Below are 25,258 nucleotides of genomic sequence, written 5' to 3' on the forward strand. Positions count from 1 at the left end.
TATAAAAATTATTATCAAAATTAAATTGTCCAAATCAATTTAACAACACTTTCATCTTATTTCTTGTCGGTTCCTGATTCCAAAAACATATAGATATGATATGTTTGGATTAAAAACACGCTCAGAAAGTTAAAACAAAGAGAGGTACAGAAAAGCGTGCTATCCTTCTTAGCGCAACTACTACCCCGCTCTTCTTGTCAATTTCACTGCCTTTGCCATGAGCGGTGGAGTGACGATGCTACGAGTATACGGTCTTGCTGAAAAATGGCATTGCGTTCAGTTTCATTCTGTGAGTTCGACAGCTACTTGACTAAATGTTGTATTTTCGCCTTACTCGACTTGTTCTTGGTAAGATCAAGTCAAACAGTTGGTTCGGTCAATTTGCATGGTGGTGTTTCAGACAACATGTTTTCACTAACGTGCTCCACTCTCATTCCCGATTAAACCAGGTTGGGCTGAACCCGAGATGAGAGAGGTGCTCGTTCATTTGGACGGCTCATTGGTATCTCTTGCAGACAAGCTAACTTTTGAATGGTTGTAATGTTGTCATGTTAGCTCCAAACACAAAGACAGACCCCCAAGCCGGGGACAGCTCGTCGGGAGGACTTAGTACTGGGGCTGCAGTCGGTGTGGCGTTGGCGTTGGTGCTTGTCGTCGTTGGTGTTGTCGTGGTGTTGATGTGGCGCCGTCAATGGGTCTTACCTTGTGCTTCTTCTTCTGCCAACGGTGAGCGCGTGCGTTGATAATTGATATAGAGTGTGTGAGTAAGTGTGTGAGTACCGGTAAGTGTTTTTATCATCTATTATTCCCCCCTCTGCTTCTTTCTCTCTGTGAACTGTTAGGGCTAGTTATTTTTCGGTAACTTACCCAGCAACCCAGTACAGATCTTTCCCTGAAAATTCTTTGCCTTCTAGCATTCATGTCGGTGATAGCGACGTCAACTTTGTCTCTTCTGTGACTAATCTGGCCGTTACCTTCGACCACTTCCTCAACCTTTCCCAGCACGTCCAAAACATCCGCACAATTGCGTACAGTAACGTAAGGAAAATCAGTTCTATCCGCCACTATCTTACCCCCCCAAGCCGCTCAAACTCTAGCCTGTTCTCTAGTTCTATCCAGAATAGACTATTGCAACAGCCTGTTCTATGGCTGTGATCAAAAACTTGTCGAGTCACTCCAAAAGGTACAAAACTCTGCCGCCAAATTGATATATCGTTCTAAGAAGTTTGATCATGTCACACCACTTCTTCGTTCCCTTCATTGGCTTCCCGTGTCCGCTCGTATCAGATACAAGCTTGCTTGTATCTGTTTCTCTGCCAAATTTGAAGATGGCCCTAAATACCTCAAGGAACTGCTCGTCACATATGACAATCCCTCTGACTACAACCTCCGCTCACGCGCTGACAGTCGCAAACTGGAAACTCTCGAGCGAAGCTTGCCTTCTTTTGGAAATCGCTCGTTTGCTTCTGCGGCTGCCATTGTCTGGAATTCTCTCCCTTCCTCCGTTCGCCATTCTGCTTCTAAGGACTCTTTCCGCAGTTCCCTTAAAACGCACCTTTTTCGCGAATCCTTGTAAATTGTCCTTGCCATCTTTACAGACTGTTAGTGGTGAAGTTAGATTTGTTGTTTGAATGTGTCTTTTTTGTATAGTTGCTTCAGCTTTGATTGAGCTATAGGGTTCTGTATGAAATTTGCATTTAGTCTTTCTTTTTCTTGCTGAGTGTATGTACAGTCCAGAGAGGAGACGGACATGGTGTGAGCTTGTCCAGGGGGGTATATGAACATCTCAGTGGCAGGGGGATGGAAGCACTTGTTAATGAGTGGGAGTGTGTATGCGCGTGGTGTGCACGAGGATGTATGCACGTGAGTGATATTTGTAAATGTGTATTATTATAATATCATCTTTGTATTTATATTATTGAAATTGTTATATCTCGATGTACAGCGCTAAGAGCATAGTTAAATTTGTGAAGCGGCGCTATATAAGCTATCTTTATTATTATTATTATTAACCAAAATCACTTACCCAACAACGGGCCTGAATCCTCGATAGCACACAGGTTGGTGAGCTAGACTTTGTGGGATCTACGTTTGCAATTGAAACGTTCCGAACGCTCTAATGTACGAAATATACATCTCTGGAGCAAACAATACAAACATACCGCATTTAAGTTAACAACTACAGGCTTGAACACATATACAATCCATGAGTTCGGTTCTTTTCTGAATCTAGATTTGCCGTGCACAAACGTTCAACACAAGCAAAATCCCAAGGCAAGTGACTTACATACTTTGTCTAGCAACAAGAGTTAGTTCCCCTTTCAAATTTCTTTTCACTCGGTTTCTTCGACAAAAAACTGCAATCCGACGGTCAGTTTTCAACAATATTTCAGTTTATAAACAGGTCACACGCAACCAAATGCACACATCTCATCAATTTAAAGAACATAAAGCGGTTTCATACACTGTTGAAGAAATCTACACTGGACCACAATGAGTTGAAAAACTTTCCCTGTTAGTAACCTGTCTTTCGTTTCTAAAATTATAGAAAAGGTAGTTCTGTCTCAGCTTTCTGCTCACCTCACATCCAACAATCGGTTCAACCCTCTGCAGTCTGCGTATCGGTCTGGGCACAGTACGGAAACAGCTTTAGTGAAAATTGTAAATGACCTCTTACTCGCTTTAGACAAAGGAAAAGTTGCCATCCTGACGCTGCTCGACTTGTCGGCAGCGTTCGATACCATTGATCATGGTCTATTTTTGGCGTTAGTGATTCTGTCCTTCTCTGGTTCTCCTCCTACTTGTCCAACCGTACTCAGACTGTCTCCATAAACCATAGCACCTCTGATCCTGCTCTGCTACGCTACGACGTGCCTCAGGGTTCGGTCCTAGGGCCGGTATTGTTTGTGTTATACACCACACCCCTCGCTGACATCATGGCCTCACACTCAGTTCCCCATCATTCTTATGCAGATGATACGCAGCTACAGAAGTCCGCTGATCCCAAGAGTTTCGACACTCTGATGCACTCAATGCAAGAATGCATCCTGGACGTTAAATCCTGGATGATATTTAACAAGCTAAATTTAAATGATGAGAAAACGGAAGCCATGGTTGCCTCCTCTCCACGCATGTCTACCTCCATTCAGCTCCCAGAGTCCATCACAATAGGCAATGCAGTTGTCCCCTTCTCGGTTTCAGTGAAGAACTTGGGTGTCACACTAGACTCCCACCTAACTATGCACGCACAGGTACAAAACATCACTCGTGCCGTCAACTTTTAGCTCCGCCGTATTGACTCGATACGCCATTACCTTTCTGAAGAAGCAGCTCTGACTCTAGTCTCTGCATTCATTCTTTCCAGACTGGACTATTGTACCGCACTGCTGTATGGCTGCCCCCAGTACCTCCTGAACAGGTTACAGAAATTGCAGAACAATGCTGCACGCCTGGTCCTCAGAGTCCGCAAGTCCGAACACATTTCCCCTCATCTCCAAGCACTGCACTGGCTTCCAATAGAGTCACGCATCAAGTATAAAATCGCATGCCTATCCTATGGTGCACTCACACAGACAGGACCCGCATACCTCACAGACATGACTCAGACATACACACCGGGCAGGACACTCCGCTCCTCAGCAGACACCTCTATCCTTTCCAATCCGAGAGTCAACACTAAATCTTTTGGTGAGCGCTCTTTTTCTGTTTCTGCTCCTCTCGTCTGGAACTCTATCCCTGTCACTCTTCTCACTCTGCCTCCTCTGACTCTTTCCGCACAGGCCTGAAAATGCATCTTTTTTTCACTAGCATACACATGATACCGAAGATGTTACCGTGCATGTGTTTTTAAAAGACATTTGTCAGGATGGCATTCAAACCACACGCACCAGACGAACAGACGAACAGAATACTTCTGACAACAAAATGTAAAATCAACAAGAGTGTAGTAAGATTCCAAATTGTATTCAGACCAAAACAACAATCATAAAACATACATGGGTTATTCCATGGAAAATATATTTATACAGAATCTAGGTTGGCTTTAATACAGTCTTTCCTTCTATACTAACAAATAAAATCTAAGTCTTTAAACTGCTGAAAAATCGGGTACGACCCGTAGGTACCCTGGTGACCTAACTTACTCTCCAAAACAAAACCTAAGTCCTAATCTGCAGGAAAAATTGGGCAGGGGTTCGGGGCCTGGACAAAATCGAGCGACGCCGCTCGATCACTGCTCGTTGGTAACCGAGTGAACAGCGCGCACTGTTCACTATTGCAAGTGGGACTGGAGCTGCGATTTGAGGACGTGGTCTATAAGGTCAGGCACTAAGGCACAAAACCACACGTAACTCTGGAAAGACACTGTCGAGCAGATGGCATAGGTTCCCGCACCTTTTGCCCAACTCCGTGTATCTCTCCCCTTGTGGTAGTTTTGATGACCCTGACTCTAAAACAGGGGAGACGCATGCTTCAGGCACTTATTCAGCACCCTACTCTCTCACACGTCTCTCGACCTCATGAGGGCAGCGGCTTTTATAACTAACGGGGCTTCCTCCCACGTAACCCTAGCGGGACCAATGAGAATTTCGCTCTGGCAGCGCGGGAGCAAAAGGGAGGGGAGGTGGAGGGCTCCGAGCCTGCTGCCAGCCTCCTTACAAACTGAAGTTAAATTCCTCAAATATACACAAAAGCTCTTCTATTGAGAAAACCCACATGAAAAATGATGTACAAACATATGTCTTTAAGCGACCAACCTTACAACGTATCTGTAGATACCAAACACTTGTAGGTAGACAAAAACGCAGACGAACTGCAAAACTTCCAATTACACTCTGTCTCTTAAAGACTGAGCAATTATGTTACACACAAAAATACTTCTTCTTTAATACACAAAACGTACGCTAGACGTTCGTATCAAACGGCAAATCCATGCCCATAACAAAACCACAAAACGCTGCGTGCTCAAAGCAACAGCGGCCATTGCCATAACAAAAACGTCGGCACACACCGGTTTCATCCGTCTTTATACATTCGCATTAGCCACATATATGATTAACATAGCGCCTACATTCTACTGAATAAATGAATACATGTATTGAATATACGAATGAAAGGGATACCGAGGAAAAGAATGGCAAAATAATATAGGGAGAGAGACAGAGAGAGAGAGAGAGAGAGAGAGAGAGAGAGAGAGAGAGAGAGAGAGAGAGAGAGAGAGAGAGAGAGAGAGAGAGAGAGAGGGGAGAGTATGCGTTTGTGAGTATAGCAGCAGGAGTCTAGTAATCAACAAACTAAAGAAGGGGGTGGAAAAAGAAAGAGAGGGTAAAAACAACACGCCCCTCTTAACTAAACCTTCCTAACAACTAGTCAAAACTGAACAAAGATGGTTCTAAAACAAAAATGGACGTTATGTGTTGTATCCAAAAACGATGTGATTAACACATTACAAGAAAAGGTAGAGCAAAGAAGATCCTAAAATCTCCAACTCGAATCATTTCCTACAGCTACATGGGGGGTAAAGTCCAGTTGCGGGAGGGGAGGGGGATTAGAACAAATGCCCCTCTTTGGTCAGTCGGATTCTCAGGGCCAGCCAAGCTCGCCTTGGCAACACATGTGAAAGTAATTAACTCGCTCGGTACCGAGTAAAACTCCAATTCGGCTGCACAAAAGTTGTCAGCTTAAAATGACCTACTTTCTCTGCTCAACGCACGGGCTATTCGTACTGTATCTCCTCTTGTACACTTACAAGGCTCCTATGGGGAAAATAAGAGATACCAAAACAATGTATGTGCACTGCACTTTTCTCCACACTGACAAGGAGTGTTAACAGAATGGAATGATTTTCTCAGATCTATACAACCGCGCATTAATCAATCGCCTGCGCACGTAGACTGATTGAGTGAATAGGATTCGATCAAACTTTAGCACAAAACTCCTCTTTTCTTTGAATAAGTAAAGAAAGGAGGAATAAAGAGGTTACACACCTTGTCTCAGTGAATATTAAAAATAATGGTCTCAGTTCGCAGTCACGAAAAAGCTCGCTGAAGCTTGCATTTTTCATTATCCTCTAACTTCGACCATTATTTTTAATAAAGAGAAAGTAGAAAGCAAACTGGCACAGGGGGATGCAAAGGGGATGTGGGAGGGTGTAAGGGAGATAACTGGTACAAAAAAGAAAAAAGCCACCACCATCTCTCAGGGTGACCCAGTCAGTCTTGCTAATGAACTGAATGGTTTCTATGCAAGATTTGACAAGCCTGACAGTCAGATGCAGGAGGTATTTGAAGAGCTAGAGAGAGTCCAGCCTGATGATGGGTTGAGGGTTAGTGAGGAAGAGGTGAGGGCTGTTTTCTCCAAACTGAAGCCAAACAAAGCACAGGGACCAGATAACATTCACCCTAGGCTACTCAAGACATGTGCTGAACAACTAGCTGGTGTTTTTCAAGCAATTTTCAACATGAGCCTTCTGGCAGGCAAAATCCCCTCTCTGTGGAAAACCTCCAAAATTATCCCAGTCCCCAAAAAAGCAATCTGCAAAGAAAACAATGACTATAGGCCTATAGCATTGACACCAGTGGTGATGAAATGTCTTGAGAAGCTGGTGCTGAAGCGTCTCTTGCGGGAAACTGAGGATCAGATGGATCCGCTACAGTTTGCCTACAGAGCACGCAGAGGCACAGACGACGCTACCATTCTGATCGTTCACAGCATCCTTGAACATCTAGAGAAGCCCAACACCTCAGCTAGAGTGTTATATGTGGATTTTAGTTCCGCGTTTAATACAGTCAAGCCTAGCCTCATGTACGACAAGCTGAACGCTCTGTCAGTCAGTCCACAGATCATCAAGTGGATCATCGACTTCCTGGTGGGTCGATCTCAGTACGTAGCAGTAGACGGGGTCATCTCAGACAGCCTCGAGATCAGTACAGGGAGTCCACAAGGCTGCTGTTTGTCTCCGACAATCTTCACCCTGTACACCAACGACTGTAGAGCCACCAATGGTAAACTTTCGAAGTTTGCTGATGACTCAGCTCTGGTAGGCCTGATACAGAATGATGATGACACAGTGTACAAACAGGAGGTGGACAAACTAGTAGAGTGGTGTGACCAGAACAGCCTAGACCTCAATGTGGGCAAAACAAAAGAGATGATCACAGACTTTAGGAGAGGGGAAAAGGAAACAGAGCCACTAGTGATAGGGGGAAAGAGGTAGAACAAGTACAAGAGTACAAATACTTGGGCTGCATCATCAGTTCAGATCTCTCGTGGTCAAAACATATAGCCAAGGTAGTTAGCAAGTGCAATTCAAGATTGTACTTTCTGAGGAAACTCAAGCAGTTCAAGGTCTGCCCTGAAATACTGGCAATGTTCTACAGAGCCAGCATTGAAAGTGTTTTGACCTTCAACCTCATGGTATGGTACTATGGGGCTACTGTAGAGGACAAGAGCCATCTGGCAAGAGTGATCAGACAGGCAGAAAAGGTGGTTGGGGTTCAGTTCCCAAGCTTGGATGAACTGGTGCATAAGAGAACAGCCACAAAAGCACGAAAGGTCGTTGAAGATGAATCGCACCCCCTGCATGATCAGTTCGCACTCATGCCATCTAGGCGTAGATACAGAGCTGCAAAGTGTAGAACCTCTCGCATGCGGAAGTCGTTTATTCCATCCGCCATCTCAGTTCTCAATGGTACCACTTAGTACATGCATGTGAAACGGAAAAATGTACAATGGTGTTTTCCTCAGAGCTAGCTAGGAATGCACTGTACTCTGATGTTGTCATGTTATAGTTGTGCTTTTTATCTTCATGTTTTAAATTTAAAATTACCTCCACAACTTATAAAGTATACTTTACACTAGAATTATGTCTAAACAAATCAAGTATGTATGTTAAATATTATTCTCATGAAGTTATCTTACAACTATTTAGAATAGAACAGGACGGATGTTCTGAATGTCAATCACTGGGAGCAGTCAGAAAACACTGGGCGAAAAGTGGCGTTTTGTATCTTACAAAACTACTCAAAATCCCAACAAAACTTCAAGTTTCAATGGGTTTATCACATTTTGGTGTTCACGACAACGCCAGATTTTGATTGGATTTTGTTGAAGTTATCGCTGCGAAATTGCCTGGAATTTCAGCGCGTTTTGCGACAGTCAAAACATCATTGTAGAGGTTCGGAAAAGAGGGAAATGTTCCGTTGTTCTTTTGTTTCTCTTCATGATGTGTTACGGACTCATTCTGGACTCACTCTCTCAAGCACAACAGATGACATTGTGACAACAACAGCACTGGTTACTGGCATGACAAACTTTATTTCTCTGTCTCTATATTATCTTCCCTCCTCCTCTCGCCAACCCGACAGAAGCCGGTGGCTACAAGCCACAACATACAATACAAACTACATCTCCTCAGTTAGTGGAGCCGAACAATGAACTGCCTCACTGAATGACTCTCTCCCTGACTCCTCTTTTTTTATGCTGGTACCGGAGGCTATTTATACTGCTCGCGCGGACTGCACTGCAAGCGGCTCACAGCAATTTCCAAAAGGGCCGTCTGGCACTGCCTGATAACCAAATTTGTGTTTGTTTAGAAACTTTGACAACTGATAACTTTACGGAAAATGCATGCATTTGCAATCGGTTTGTTGCTACAAAACCAGTGTGAAAGATACTTTTTAACTCATGTTACAAGATATAACTTTAGAAGTCCAGACCAAAAGATAATTATGATTAATTACTCAGAATGAATGACCGATTAACGATCAAAACCCAGCAAAATAAAGATTGCTAAACTCGATCACTTCCTGCACCAAATACAATTCACTCCATTACAAGATGAACTCCTGAACTTTCCATACATGTGTCATACTTGTGGTAAAATGGAACTTATGACGAGTTATGTGACGTTAAACTTGATAAAGAAACACAGATACTAAAATGACGCGTGTGACGTCACGCGGCGAGACACCGGTCGAACTGAGAGGAAAACTTTGATTTACTCGATCCAAACAGTTATTAATGCACTTTAACTCAAAAAGTATCTTAAGGGAATAAGAAATGAAGTGCGCTAAGTTAGATTTATGGAAAAGTTACAATTATGGAGATAATAGGGAAATTCCAGACGTCACCTACTTGGCGCTAAAAACTCACATAGCGTCGAAGGTTTGGGTCGAAGCTGATCGAACATTAAAGCAATTTAAGGAACAACATGGCCTTAAAAAGTACTTAAGCACGAACATACAGCAACAAAATATCTATATCCATTCATTATTAACATCTAAAAGTAAGATATAGCCTTAGATTGCATAAAATAGCACGTGCACTCAATAAGTCTAAAAATAGATTTTATGTGGGACAAACATGGCTGCCGCTCGAATGTAAACAAGCCGTTCGTGTCGTCTGCTAAGGCGCAGAAAGTTTGTTAAATTAAGGCACTTGCTGTAAGGCAAAAGTGTTAGACATACCAGTACTCTTTGTTAACAGATAAAGAATAGACACCAAACACAAACTGATCGGCAACAAAGACTAACCTGGACAATGACAACAGCTTACTCCATAATTAGTGACTGGTCACCCTGTCACATCTGTTAAACCATGTTACAGCATGTCTGTAACATGCAAAAATGTCAAGTTTTGATGGCATTAAAGCTTTGGTTTAACGCCAAGTAACATCATGTTATCGTAGACTTAACTTGCAAAACTGCTTGTTTTGGTGGTGTTACAGCTTGCTTGTAATGTGATTAACATCATGTTATTGCTGGTTTAACATGCAAAACCCCATGTTATGTTGGTGTTAAAGATTGCTCAAATGCCTATTAACTCCATGTTATGTTGGTGTTAAAGCTTGCTCAAATGCCTATTAACACCATGTTAGTTGGTGTTAGGCTTGATTATTAATGTAAAAAAACCACCATGTTATGACGTTCACATAATTGTTTTCACCTGGATGGAATTTTGTGGAAAAGAAAGCATGTTGTTTGGGAATTGTGTGCGGGTTTCATGCTTGGATATTGCACTTTGCTGACTTGTCACAGGTCAATTGACATTTAACAATATTAGTTTTCAAATGCATCATCCTTCACACATTATGTAAACATCTTTAACATTAACACTTTGGTTGTAAAATTATTGCACTTTATTCAAACAGGACAAAAACAAAAATGCTGATTCACAATGTACAATAGCAAAGGACTATTTTGAGTGGAGACAGTGTTCATCCACACTATAATTGGATAAGCTAAAATAAATTATTCAAATCGGTGAAGGCCACACGAAATGAAAACACACCATCAGTAAATTACTCCCCTTGTGATTAAGAACGTCATACCCATAAAAGCCATGTAAGTTTTAGCCCATGTGAGTGTGTGTTGGGAGGGGAGAGGGGGGGGGGAGGCAGATGCCCTGTGAAAACATTGGCCATAGATATATATGTGAATTACTTCCCTTGGGTATGAACATTTATGAATGATTAAATGGGTGAAAGAAGGCCACACAACATGAAAATCAGTAAATAACTAAATCACTTCCCTTGTGAGTAAGAACAGTCATACCAATGTTCCAACTTTTTGCTAAAAATTCGCCCACAATGTCACCTTCAAAGTTGAAAAGGGGTAACTGAACTTCATGTTTGGATGTCATGGAGTCCAACATGTCAGTAAATTTTGAAAGCCCTAGATTCATAAACATCTGAAAACTGCTCAACGTCTTTGCATCACGGCACATTAATAAAAGTAAGAGTTAGTAAGACTGGCCTAACTGCTATGGTGAGGCAGTAATCACTCGTTGATGAATTCTTTTCTTTCTTTGTTTGTTGTTTAACGTCGTTTTCAACCATTCAAGGTTATATCGCGACGGGAAAAGGGGGAGATGGGATAGGGGAAAGGGGGGAGATGGGATAGTGCCACTTGTCAATTGTTTCTTGTTCACAAAAGCACTAATCAAAAAACTGCTCCAGGGGCTTGCAACGTAGTACAATATATGACCTTACTGGGAGAATGCAAGTTTCCAGTACAAAGGACTTAACATTTCTTACATACTGCTTGACTAAAATCTTTACAAACATTGACTATATTCTATACAAGAAACACTTAACAAGGGTAAAAGGAGAAACAGAACCGTTAGTCGCCTCTTACGACATGCTGGGTAGCATCGGGTAAATTCTTTCTTGTCCCAACCAATATGGGACTCCCCCTAACCCGTGGGGGGTCTCGTTGATGAAGAATTATTTGAATTCTGAATTTCTAACAAACAAATCCAGTGTCCCTCCAAACAGGCCTCCAAGAATAAAAAAAAAAGCTGGTCTTAAAAAGGAGGAAATCTGCTTAATATGTAGGTAAATGCACAACAGGTTGTGAACAGAAAATCCAAAAACGTAAGGTTTGAAAAGGGGGGGAGGGGGGAACCTAAAATGTGGCGATCATAACAACCGGCATGGGTGGCCGAGTGGTAACGCACTTGCGCTCGGAATCGAGAGGTTGCGTGTTCGACCCTGGGTCAGGCCGCTATTTTCTCCCCCCTTTCCTAACCTAGGTGGTGGGTTCAAGTGCTAGTCTTTCGGATGAGACGAAAAACCGAGGTCCCTTCGTGTACACTACATTGGGGGTGCACGTTAAAGATCCCACGATTGACAAAAGGGTCTTTCCTGTCAAAATTGTATAGACATAGTCCACCAAATACCCGTGTGACTTGGAATAATAGGCCGTGAAAAGTAGGATATGCGCCGAAATGGCTGCGATCTGCTGGCCGATGTGAATGCGTGATGTATTGTGTAAAAAAATTCCATCTCACACGACAAAAATAAATCCCTGCGCCTTGAATATGTGCGCGATATAAATTGCATAAAAAAATATCAAATAAAAAAAATCCCTGCGCTTAGAACTGTACCCACGGAATACGCGTGATATAACTATAAGCCTCATATTGATTGATTGATTGATAATTTATCTAACAAAGTTAATTCTGAAATCTTCTTCAGCGTTTGATTATGGAGAGACTAAATCCTCAGTTCAGATGTGGTCTTAACTCCTTGTCTCCCAGGTACGGATATATCCGTACCCACTCATATGGCTCTATCTGACCAGGTATGGATATATATATCCGTACACACAGTCACTAAGTACATTGCATCTGTTCTCATTCGGCACATATCCGCATTCTGCTCAGACTGTTAGCTTCAGTCGCTTCCTTCAACGTTGTTCTAACGCCAGCATTCTAGCCTGTTGATACACAGTTTCTACAATTCTGAGTGACCTGCTGCAGCACAGCTGGTCTCGGCTTAAAAAATCTTGGTCAACATAGATGGGGTACAAAGTGTTATAAAATAATTATAAAGCGTCCTTCCAAAGTCGATGACAGGTCCCCAGAGTATTCACAAAATTATATGGTACTGGAAGCCTTGCATGACGACGAAAAAGATGTCCACGCCTACATGAAGAAGTGAGACAATGACAAAAGGTGACGTTTTCATGTCAGTATGTCCCAAATGACATCACCAGTACATATTTCATTCTATCTAATCTGTTTTCGTTCTATTTTTTCTAATAACATGCGTTAACAATTGATTGCCAACTGGAATGGAAGAGCACAAAAAGTGTAACTTGATATGTAGTTTCTCTAGAGGGGAAAACATCTTCCACTTTCATGTCAGTGTGTCCCATGCAACATACATTTGCCAAACAGCTATGTGTAAGTAGATTATTTGTTAATGATATAGAAAATACTGATCAACAATTAAAGTCAGTTTTCACATTCATTTTCTACCTATTTCTTATTTGTTTATTCTGTTGGCAATGGTGAAATGTCAGAAATCGTGTGTCATTCGGGACAGTAGACATGACACCTGACCTTTTGTCACTGTCTCAAGTATCCTTCACGGCTTCAGCGGAAACAGTCGGCTGGGGATGAGGACAGCAGCTAATGGTGAACCTATGTAAAAAATATAGACAAGAACAAAAATATGTCAATGGGAAAACAAAGAAAGAAGTATAGAAGGACCTCCCCACCTTAACACAGTGAAAATGAAAAACACATGTGAATGTACTTATGTTTTAAATCCCCCCCCCCCCCCCCAATTATCCAAGATATTTTTCAGTCCTCAAAGGAGAATTTCACTGTTCTCACGGAACCCTCAAGAAAACTGAGCTGTGCTAATATATTATATAACTGCAAACATCCCTCAAATTCAATATTGCAAGCCACTATACATTCCTCATAAAGGCACATTCCTTCATGGTCACATGTGAAAACTAACATAAGTTTACAAGTGTGTATCTATTTATAATAATAATTAAGTAGATGTGCAACGCCAAGGCACTGCATACCCCAGCGAAAGACAAACCTCTCTCTCTCTCTCTCTCTCTCTCTCTCTCTCTCTCTCTCTCTCTCTCTCTCTCTCTCTCTCTCTCTCTCTCTCTCTCTCTCTCTCTCTCTCTCTCTCTCTCTCTCTCACACACACACACACACACACACACACACACACACACGCACACACACACAAACACACACACACACACACTCACACACACACACACACACACACACACACACACACACCCCAAGTCACACACGCACACATACACGCACTCACTCACTCTCTCACAAAAACTTCATACACATACACATATGGACAGACAGACATACACATCTTTACAAACAAACACACATACACGCACACACATACACGTATGCACACACACACACACACACACTCACACACACACACGAGTACATACTCATGCACGCGTGCGCGCACACACACACACACACACAAACACACACACACACACCCCACACGTATTGACATAGAGCATTTCATTCAAACACAGAATGATGCTATCAAAGTTAGCAAATTCACAGAAGTAAATTCAACAATATTGGCATAATGCAAAGACAATTTAAACCTTATTTACCTTCAGTTCTATGTTCAGCAAAGAACACCAACAAAGAAGACATAATTATAGTGTTTACACTGAAGTTCTCAAATAACACTGAATTCTATATTGTTTTAAGATTGTTGCATTCTTTGTCTTTGCAGGTGTCAGAAGTCTCCTATTGCAGACATGCCATGGTATCAACAACTTCTTCCATGGCTACTGCTGCAGGTTTAACAAGTATATCATCTGCTGCAAATTCAACAAATTCTTTGTCTGTTGCTGCTGCAAACTTAACAACTTCTGTGTCTGCTCCTGCTTAAAATTCAACAATTCTTGTTGACTGGTGCTGCTGCAAAGTGAATGACTTCTTTGTTTGCTGCTGCAGATTTAACAAGTATATCGTCTGCTGCAAATTCAACAACTTTTTTGTCTGCTGCTGCTCCTGCTGCAAACTTAACAACTTCTGTGTCTGCTCCTGCTTAAAATTCAACAATTCTTGTTGTCTGGAGCTGCTGCAAAGTGAATGACTTCTTTGTGTGCTGCTGCAGATTTAACAAATATATCGTCTGCTGTAAATTCAACAACTTCTTTGTCTGCTGCAGATACTACACATTCAACAACTTCTGTGTCTGCTCCTGCTTCAAATTCAACAATTCTTTTTATCTGCTGCTGCAAAGTGAGCGACTTCTTCCTCTGCTGGTGGTGTTGCAAATAACCTCATATTTCCTTGTTTCTTCTGGCATCATTGTATAATATATATCTGCAAAGACTTTTTTAAACCCAAAAGATCGAATAGAATTGGTAAATTTCTAGGTACAGAACCTAAAAGTTCTAGAAACTTTAGAACTGATTCAACTTTTGACATTTTTATCATGGTTTTATTTTTTATTTTTTATATTGTGGAAATATCAAGGAATGATGAATAAATGTTTACAACATATTGTCAAAACATGTTTCTAATGGTTTTATTTATTTTTCTTGTTTTGTTTTATGTTAGCATGTACACTCTTTGGCTCAAAATATGAGACCTGGCCAGTACCATCCTTGCAATGAGACAGAGATAAAAAAAAATCAACAGCCTGCATGCTCTCCGGATTAAGTAATACAACAAGATCATATAGCGTTAGCTGCAAAGTTAACCGTTCTCACCAAAAACCTTTTTCAAACTTTGATTTGACTTTACATGTTGGTGTTTGCTTGTCTTTTTTTAACATGGTTTTAGCTACATATATAACACTACAACAACAGCAGACAGAAAAGACTATGGGAAATGCATCTTCAAATAAGAAAAAAATTTAAAAAGCAAAATAAAAAATTAAATAAAATTATTTTCCTTATGATTTGTTTGATTATGTTTTTTGGGGGGTTCTTTTTAATGTTTGCACTCAACGTGAAAAATACGTTCAAACAGCCATTGTATTATACTTTTATTTTGGTCGAATTGAAATTAACAGTAAACGTTAAATTAACGTTAATTTAACGTTATATTATGGTTTTATTTTGGTTGAATTAACGTTAAATGTTAACGTTAATTTAACGTTTATCTTGATGAGCAAACTAACCTAAATCTAACGTTAATTTAAGGTTAGCCATAAAACATGAAATAAACGTTAGCCATAAAACATAAAACTAACGTTAATTTATCCTACATACGTGAGAGAGATACCCGTGAGATAAAAATCGTTCAAATCACACGTGTGTATATCATGTAAATGAGGTCAACCGGAAGGTCATGCTATGTAAATTAGTAATTACATATTCATGAAGAACTACTTTTGCAACAAAATGGCAACTGCCACGAAACCGATTTGTCAACACTGAAAGAATTTTTGAGTGATGAGCTGTTCGAAGACATGTTTGGTGATGACGCGAATGACGAAGTCGATGAAGAAAAAAGCGAGTCATCCATGATTTATGATTTTTCTCCAATAGACTCATTCGTTCAGACAAACAAGAACAAGAATACTCTCCGAAAAACGGTTTACGATATACGTCGCCTATCGACGTTTATGGCGAAACACGGGGACAAAAGAAACATTAGCGCCATCCAACCACAAAAATTATGCAACATTCTCTGCTCTTTTTTCATGAGTTTGAAAAAACCGGATGGCAAAGAGTATGAACCATCCCCACGCTGAGGGGCCTTCTCAGCAGCATCCATCGACAGTTGAAGTCTAAAAAGTACTGTGCACCCGTTATAGACGGCCCCGAATTTGCACTTGTAACTGAGAGAAGTCGTGAAGACAAAGCAGAAGATTGTTAAACAGGAAGGTTGTGGCAACTTACCTAACAGGGCTCAACCGCTGAAAGATGAAGATGTTGACAAGCTGTGGCAGACAAAACAGCTCGGAGTCGCAGATCCAGAAGTAATCCTGAATACTCTGTGGTGGCAAAACACAGTCAACTTTGGTCTGCGCAGCGTGACACCTCACAGGCACATGCAGTGAGGAGACGTGTCCTTGCATGAAGACAGTAATGGCAGAGAATATCTCCAATTTTGCGAAAGACAATCCAAAACATGCCAGGGCGACATGTGAAGAAAAGCTGGGATCATCAACCCGAGGTAGATCTACACCAACCACTCTGCACGCCAGTTCCTAGTGCAGAAACTTTCCGAGAATAACGTTCCTCCGACCAAAATAATGCAGCTATCTGGGTACAACAACGTTAAGCAGCATTTCCCAAGAGGAACACCGTGGCTTCAGTCTGATGCTAAACGGCACTGCACCGGTCTCGGAGCTGTCGCCAGTGTCGGCAGACGACACATTGGATTCGCACGGCCACTTCAACTCCAGCCGTCTCCAATGCCACTGCCACAATCACATCCCAGCAAACGCTAACAACACCGTTTGCCTGTGCACGTTGGTACCATCAACATCAACCAATATTTGTCCAGTCACCAAACCGAGAAGTGACCATCTGAAAGCTGTCGACTCGCCTGGCTCCGACTTGACTGTCATCCTGTCGCGGAAGGATATGCTTTGCTGTTGTTGTTCCTTTTGGTTTCTGTTATCCTGTGGCCACTGCTTTTCTTTTTATCTGGTATATTTTGAAGTGACCATCATTTCGTTGTTCGAATTTATTTAATCAATGTTCAATATTAAACTTAACAGTGTTAACAAAGGCGAACTACTTTGTCCTAGTTTGAGAGTGTGTGTCATGGCGGAGGAATGAATGTCAAATTGAGTAAAGTGGTTTGAAGTTCTAAAGCGGGTTGATCCAAAGGCAATAGCGCTGTCTGTGACTTTTAGTTAGATCTGGCACAGAAGTATATAATGTAGGATAAACAGAATACTACATGGCTTGCTGTGTCGTACCAGATTTACACTCGTTGCTTTTTCAAATAGTGAACAGCTCGCTTTCGCTCGCAGTTCACTATTTAAAAAAACAACTCGTGTAAATCTGGTACGACACAGCAAGCCATGTAGTATTCTCTATTTAATGTTACATTATGGTAATTTTTTTTTTTCAAATTTTTTTTTACAAATACATTTTTTTGAAACGTTTGTTTTTGATATAATATGTCAATTTTATTTTTTTTAAATTTTAATTTTTTTCAAATTTTTTTTTCAATTTTTGTTGTTGTTGCTTGTTAATGTCAATGTTACCACCACAACAATTACAACATTTTGTTTTTTTTAGTTTTTTTTTGCTTTTGCTTTGATTTTGAACGGTTATGTGTCAACGTTTATTTAACGTTTTTTTAACGTTTCAGTGCAAACCGTTTTTTTTGTGTTTTCGGGCAAACGTTAAATTAACGTTTGAAATTGGTTTGATTTTGAACGGTTATGTGCCAACGTTAATTTAACGTTATTTTAACGTTTCAATGCAAACCGTTTTATATTGGTTTTCAGGCAAACGTTAAATTAACGTTTAAAAATGGTTTGATATTGAACGGTTATGTGTAAACGTTTATTTAACGTTATTTTAACGTTTCAATGCAAACCGTTTTATATTGGTTTTCAGGCAAACGTTAAATTAACGTTTAAAAATGGTTTGATATTGAACGGTTATGTGTAAACGTTTATTTAACGTTATTTTAACGTTTCAATGCAAACCGTTTTATATTGGTTTTCAGGCAAACGTTAAATTAACGTTTAAAAAAGGTTTGCCATGAAAACGGTTTGCTTGCTAACGTTAATTTAACGTTAATTTAACGTTTGCTTTAGAACCGTTTTTCTGCTAACGTTAATTTAACGTTAATTTAACGTTTAATGCTAACCGTAAACCAAAATCTAACCATGCAAACGTTAAATTAACGTTAAATTAACGTTAGCATGCTATCAGGGACACACACAAACACACACGAGTACAGACTCATCCACGCGTGCACACACACACAAATACACACACACACACACACACACACACACACACACACACTCACACACACACACACGAGTACAGACTCATGCACGCGTGCGCGCACACACACACACACACACACACACACACCACACACACACTCACACACACACGAGTACAGAGTCATGCACGCGTGCGCACACACAAATACACACACACACACACACACCACACACACACTCACACACACACACACAAATACACACACACACACACACACCACACACACACTCACACACACACGAGTACAGACTCATGCACGCGTGCGCACACACAAATACACACACACACACACACACACCACACACACACTCACACACACACGAGTACAGACTCATGCACGCGTGCGCACACACACACAAATACACACACACACACCACACACTCACACACACAGTAACACTAACACATGTGCACAAAATGAACACAAACACACACACCGCGCGAGAGAGAAAGACTACAGGGAGGCATGACGTCATGATGCATTAATTGACGTCAAAGACTTTCGACCGTGACGTATTCTTCTTACGCGAGCTTTATCCATAGACTTGGAAACTACGGAATTTCTACCCGTCCAAAGCGGCCTTGGGTGGCGTTTGCTCAAAAAATGGGGGCGCCAATTTTACCCACCGTATTTTTGTTAGTATGGTCCCAATTTTTGGTGAACTTCCATCTCCAACTGTGGCCCATTTTCGGGCACAAAGAATCCTTCTTTATCATGTATTATTCGGTATGCACATTTCTCAAATCGATTACAGTATAGCGTTCACGGGATACCTCCAGCTTCGCTGGGATAATAATAACGGGCATTTATAAAGCGCCTTATCAGAAGTTCAAAGCGCGTGACAACAATACATGTATACAAAAATCATACAATCACTGTCAGATTCAAACAACACATCATGCACATCTCACATCCCCAGACTCTATGCTAAGGCCAACAAACAAAAAAAATCTGTTTACGGTATCCCAACCGACCCCACCTGTATTTGTTTCTTGCTGTTCTCCAAGAGACACCATGGTGCAGCAAGCTGAAGGGTGTCCTGTCGTATTTCCTCGAAGTTGTAGTAGGCAACCAGGTCAGGAGCAGGAGGTGGGGGCGACTGACCTGCAGCAGAATTCAAATCAATTAGTCAAGTCACTACTCACTATGACATATCTTTATTGTTATCACCACACCAACCCTAAATTTTTCCTTCCATACTGTATTTGTTATCCTGAGACAGTGAGAGAGAAAAATCCATGTTGCAGACTCAACTGGAAAAATTCCCTTCTCCATCATCTAGTGGACAGAGCTCACATGATTTCAAACAAATCTTTTTTTAAAGTCACATACTTTGTGCGACAGTGTTAGTTTACTGCAACTGTAATTTATAAATAGCAAATTAATAAATATCACTTATCACTATCAGATAATCAGCTAAATGCCTGGCAGATGACCCTCATTCAAAGTGAGTCGTGGCTAAATGCGCATTACTGAATCCATGCACCCACATAGTCTCTTACTAATTTGCAAAACCATAATAACTTCAGACCTCTGATGAATTACATAACTCATTTATGAAGAGTAGTTAATACTAATAGTTGTAGTACAAACCCAAGTTTGTGTGCGTGTTTGTATGTGTGGGTGGGGGTGTCGAGGGGGGGGGGGGGGGACGGTTACCGATGGTTCACCCACAAAAATGTACACTTACTAAGTAACACTTAAAGTAACTATTTTCAAAGCTTCTTGCTTACCTTGGAATAGTGTCAAGCAGCTTATGTTGTGTCTAGATCAGCCATCAGATCTTCACACTCAGCGGGGTCAGCCTGCACATGCTGCAAACTGGACATGCCTGCAATTCTTGAGTAACCAAGCTGTTGTTGCGGAGACAACGGAACCATGCCCAACTCAGGTCCAACTGAAATAAAAGCATATTGTTAGCTGATAAATGATTTGGTCAAGCAAAACCATGCGGTATTTTTTTAATAAAATATTTAAATTTAGGCAAGCGATTCACAGAGCGCAGCGCGCTGTGCAGCGCGGCAATTCCCAGAGCGCGGCACGTTGTGCGGCGCAGCGATTCCCAGAGCGCGGCTATTGCTCTCACCAGCGCAGATTGTTGATGTGCTTTATTTTTGTATATGTATGCATGATTATCAGCAACATTTTACACTCTTTCTTTGGACACGCAAAAGCAACTTCAGGGCTGCAAGACTACTAAATTGCACTTTATGCAGACTGAATATATATATATATATATATATACGCGTTCAAATCAACTGGGAAAAAAACCCACGCTGAAAAAATTATCTGCGCATGCGCGAATTCCAAAATGACTGCTGAAGTGTTAACTGGTGTGACACCGATTAACAGTTCCGCGGCACTGTACTCGGATAATTGTTTAAAAACGTCATCCCAGTTTAAAAACTCAGCTCCTTTCCATATATATATATAGTAGAAGCCATTGCAATGACATGTAGTGATATGAGTATGACTGCCAAGTATTCAAGGCCGGTGTCACAAACTGAAAACTCTGCCTGAACAATCCTTCTCATTGCGGTCAATGCGCATGCGCTAACATGGGGAGATTAATCAGGTCGTGAACAACCTAACCCTTTAGTGCTAGGACTAGCTGCAGAATAGGGGCTGAATTGTTCGGATTGGTATACCAACATGATACTTTATACAGTTAAAAAGACATCTCTCAGGATCCAAATGCCAGGGAGGGGCAACTTCTAAATGGTCTATGAACGAAAATATGACCTGTTTAGTAAGCATACCCTCAAAACGCACTTTTGCAGAAGGTGAACATTCAAAACACCAGTTCTTTGTAACTAAGAGTTTAGTTTACCTTTGAATTAACATTTATGTTTGCCTGTACCATGTTTCTAACATCAGGACAATAAACACACTGCAGGGGCGGATCCAGGGGGGGTTTCCGGGGTTTCCGGACCCCCCCCCGCAGCCTAAAAAAAAAAAAAAGTATTAAAATAAATACATTTAAAAATAAAGAGAAACTGAAGGCTCAAATTGCACCAGATTCCTCCATTTTCCTTGATTTTTATCAACATTTTCCGGGGGGGCATGGCCCCGGGCCCCTCTAGGAGCTGGCCTTTGTCTTCTAAATGACGGTTTCGGAAGGTAGTTGGGTAATTTGCTGGCTCAGGTTGCACCAGATCGGTCAATTTTCCTTTTATTGGTAATCTAATTTGTCTTCTAAAGTTTCTTGACTCAGATTGCACAAGATTGCTCCATTTTCGCGCCCACAACTAAACGCTTCGCGTCGTCGAATTGTCCCTTTAAGAAATTTGGAAACCCCCATGATGTGATCCGCCCCTGCACTGGCTATTGACGTTTTATAATTATATACAAATGAATCGGTTTTCTTTTCAAGAACGGTACCGTCTAGTAACAATCGCAAGCTTGCACATTGACTATTAAAATTATGCAAATGACAAATATATTCTTGCTAGTAGCTATCTTTTTGGAGTGGGTTCATGATTCTGCTTTATTTTAAAGCAAAGACAGATGACACTACGACACTACATACTGATGTAAAACATACTGTCCGGTCAATTGTCTACAGATAAATTCTCAACAAGGTTGTAGAGGCCCTCCTATTTACAAAATTAATACTGTACGCGAAGCTGTATTTCTACTATTTGTTAACAAAGAAATGCATTTCATGCATAATGCCAGAGTTTGAATAAGAAACCTGTAAACATAGTTTCTTCTATATCCATAGCGATTTACTCACATAACCGGTTCATGAATTCAGTCTTTCAGTCACGCTGGCATTTGCCATCACAGAAGCAAAGAGCAGTGCAGGGGACACCCGCTGTGGCACAGCTATACGGACCTCTACAACCTTTCTTGCAGCTGCATTTTACTAGTTCAGAGCAGATCTTAGATGCATCTGGAAGTGATGTCCAAACAGGCGAATAAGTTCCATCAACTTCTTCCCAGCCCCAGCTTGCAGGATCTGGAATCTCTGGCTGCGGAATGAGAGCTTCCTTCCAGATGATCTTTGCGTGTGTTCAAGAAGAGCAGCTTGAGTGGGTGGGGTGTTTTCCAGCATGCGCCCTTTCTTCGTGAACAGGTGTTTTCTGGCATGGTTCACCTTGTCGGAAACACTGGTCTTGTCGAACATCAACGAGACAAAGCGCTCAATCTGGCTGAACTTGTCCGGTGATGCTGAGCACCCAAAGGAACAGCTGTGAATTCTGGATCAGACATCCACACTTTCCAGCATCTCTTCTTACTGACACCAAAGAAAGATGACACAGTGTCGCAGCCAGCAGAGAATGAAACATCAGAGGTGCTGCTGATTTCTCTGGGCGTAGTCGTGAATAGGCAGAAGACGATAGTGGGATCCAGCACAAATGCAACCCACAGGTTTTCCAGCTGGAGGGAATGGTAGTCAATCAATCAATCAATGAGGCTTATATCGCGCATATTCCGTGGGTACAGTTCTAGGCGCTCTGCAGTGTTGCCGTGTGAGATGAAATTTTATACGGCCAGTAGATTGCAGCCATTTCGGCGCATATTTACCTTTCGCGGCCTATTATTCCAAGTCACACGGGTATAGGTAGACAATTATTAACTGTGCCTAAGCAATTTTGCCAGGAAAGACCCTTTTGTCAATCGTGGGATCTTTAACGTGCACACCCAATGTAGTGTACACGGGGGGAGGGTTCGGACACCGAAGAGAGTCTGCACACAAAGTTGACTCTGAAATAAATTTCCGCCGAACCTGGGATCGAACTCACGCTGACAGCGGCCAACTGAATACAAATCCAGTGCGCTACCAACTGAGCTATATCCCCGCGGTAGTGAGCTGTTGCAAGCACCACTACATCAGTGTCTAAATTCCTGATCATGACGTCAGTGTGATTCATTCTGGCCAGGTCAGAACAGTGTACAACCAGTCTGGTGTCAGCCTCTACGTGTGAACAAGGGGACAGCCTGGCTCTTTGGTCCTCACTAATGTCACTAGAACTAACAAAGTCCACACCTTGTGTTGCAATGACCACTTTCCCGTCTTCCTTGACGAGCTTCAGATTTTCAGACAGGATGAAAGAGCTCTTCTTTGTTTTGACTGTTTCGTAGGAATTCTGGCCAGTTGCGTGGCAGAGCAACGTCTCCTTTCACTCTTCTCCTCATGCCAGAGCTTCGTTTCTTCCTCACTGATGACTTCAGACTTTTGTCACGGTAACAGTCCCAAACAATGTCAACGCGATCAGCGTTAGACAGGCACATCAGGACATATGCTAAAAAGACAGAATCACTGTACTCTTGGAATGTTTGTGCTTGGCGTGGCTTCAGAATGTGCACCAGCGCAGCACCATCAATGAGAACAGCTGATACTTGTGGTTCAGTGAGTACTGGGTCATGAGTTTTCTCAAAACAGTGCAGGAGATCGCTTTTGTTGCCGTGGCGCAATTCTCCAGAATCTGAGATTGATGGAGGGAATGACTGGTTTTCGTGCTGAAAGAATTCATCAAGGTCTTCTCCTCTAGCCTGACATCCAACATACAATCTTGCAAACAAACCACAGTTGGTCTTGGCTGTCTTCAGCTTCAGATTCTTGGTCATCTGAGTAGACTTGTTCTGATTTCTGAAAAGGGCTACTCTGTTAAGGTGAATTGGGTCTGACAGTGGCTTTGACCTTTGCAGCAGCCTTTCAGCTAGTTTCAACCGGCTCAATCTGGCCGAATTATCTTATCATGGCTTACCCGTGAAGTGCAAAACCCTCGTCTGGCCATGTGAGCCAGTCCCAACATCGTGAGACGTGACTTGTTGTCAACTTGAGGGTCAATCTTCAAAGCAGCTTCCCGAATATGTGACTCAAGCTGGTATGTAGAACCTCCAGAAAGATTTCCAGTTTTGCCACAGTTAAACATACAGGTCTCTTTCTTGTGGAGAAACTTGCCCACTCTCTCTGCGTGATCTCTTTCCTGTCTCGCCTTCATCTTTTTCAGATTCATCATGCATGCCGTCTCTTTTCAGCTCTGTCCAACATTCTTTGGTTGTAGTTAGCACGGCAGTTCTTGTACCACCTAGCTCCATGTTTGGCTAACGAAGACGCAATCCCTGACCCATCATTGAATTTGTCTATTTTCAGTGATGACTGAAACGCTCCAACTGCTTTAAAACCTTTTAAATGTCTCTCTGCTGTGCTGTAGCTTTCTTCGGTGGGATTTATCAGCTTTTCTGTTGTGTCCTTCTGGCAAAAGATGCACAGGCTCCAGTCCATGTGTTTATTTACGCCGCTTGCAATGTCTTCACTGCTTCAGTCTGAACACACACTGTTAAGTAACGTGTTAGATATACACATTATTTAGGTCCCTGGGCTCACCTGTATATCACCAAAGCTTTGGTGTGTTCCCTGGTCAATTCAAGCTTATTATTTACCTTCTTTTGTCTCTATTTGGGAGCACCTACAAATATAGCCTAACCCGAAGGTTCCAAAATATGATTTTTGGCTCATTTTTCAACCATTTATTTATTTTTTCACTTAAAGGCATTAAAAAGACAACAACAACCCAATAATATGGATTTATTATCTTTATTCAGTTTTATATTATAGTTTATATGTGTTAAAACGCCCAAACTGTGTGTTTGACATTGTTCGCGACTAGGCACTCCGTTGCCTAGCAACCAAATTTACCAGAGGACAAAAATTGCTTGCCCCCCCCCTGGAATTTACATTCTTTAGATGTCTTCTAACAGCACACCAAATTATATGTTGGTATACAAATTTGAACAATCGTTTCAACTGGGGGCCCCACTACTTACCCTAACCCATGGTTCGATCGGTCAAAGGGTCGCATTTTTGTAAGTCCAAGATTGGCGCATGCGCATTGACAGCAATGAGAAGGATTGTTCAGCAGAGGTAGGCACGTTTTTACATCGACGCGGCGATATACTGGTGAATTCAGTTGAAAGAGTGAGAGAGAGAGAATGGCTCAGCTCTGTTTTTCGTTTTATTGACAGTTTTATTTCTCAAAGTCAAATAGATCAGATAGATGTAGCTGTT

General features: G+C 41.6%; 1 long non-coding RNA gene across 1 annotated transcript in view; it reads left to right on the forward strand.

The window, feature by feature from the left end:
• The first annotated feature begins 344 nt into the window (after nucleotides 1-344).
• LOC138955989 (uncharacterized) overlaps nucleotides 345-25,258 on the forward strand; it is a 34,023-nt gene continuing 9,109 nt past the window's right edge. The window contains exon 1 of the long non-coding RNA XR_011452453.1: nucleotides 345-726. This is a non-coding gene — a long non-coding RNA (uncharacterized lncRNA). The remainder of the gene's footprint in view (nucleotides 727-25,258) is intronic.

This window comes from Littorina saxatilis, unplaced genomic scaffold (genome assembly GCF_037325665.1).
Source record: "Littorina saxatilis isolate snail1 unplaced genomic scaffold, US_GU_Lsax_2.0 scaffold_144, whole genome shotgun sequence".
Lineage (NCBI taxonomy): Eukaryota > Metazoa > Mollusca > Gastropoda > Littorinimorpha > Littorinidae > Littorina > Littorina saxatilis.